Source organism: Portunus trituberculatus, chromosome 36 (genome assembly GCF_017591435.1).
Source record: "Portunus trituberculatus isolate SZX2019 chromosome 36, ASM1759143v1, whole genome shotgun sequence".
Taxonomy (NCBI): domain Eukaryota; kingdom Metazoa; phylum Arthropoda; class Malacostraca; order Decapoda; family Portunidae; genus Portunus; species Portunus trituberculatus.
In genome coordinates, this window is record NC_059290.1 from 9,755,191 (window position 1) to 9,755,462 (window position 272).

Consider the following 272-nt stretch of genomic DNA (forward strand, 5'->3'; position numbering starts at 1 on the left):
AAAATTCCCCTAACCGCACTCAGAACACACCCATATATTCAAACACCCTCTACACCACACTCAAGATAAGTAAAATATACTTAAAACATCTAACACACACTGAAAACACACAAAATACACCCAAAACACCCTGCAACACTACCAAACACACTCAAAATACTTTTAGATATAACCCAAAAACACAAAAATGCGTTATAAAGAACAGTAACATTAAAAGGGACTTACCTAAATATTGTGGCTTGGCTCCTCCTCTTCTTCCACTTCCATTTTTC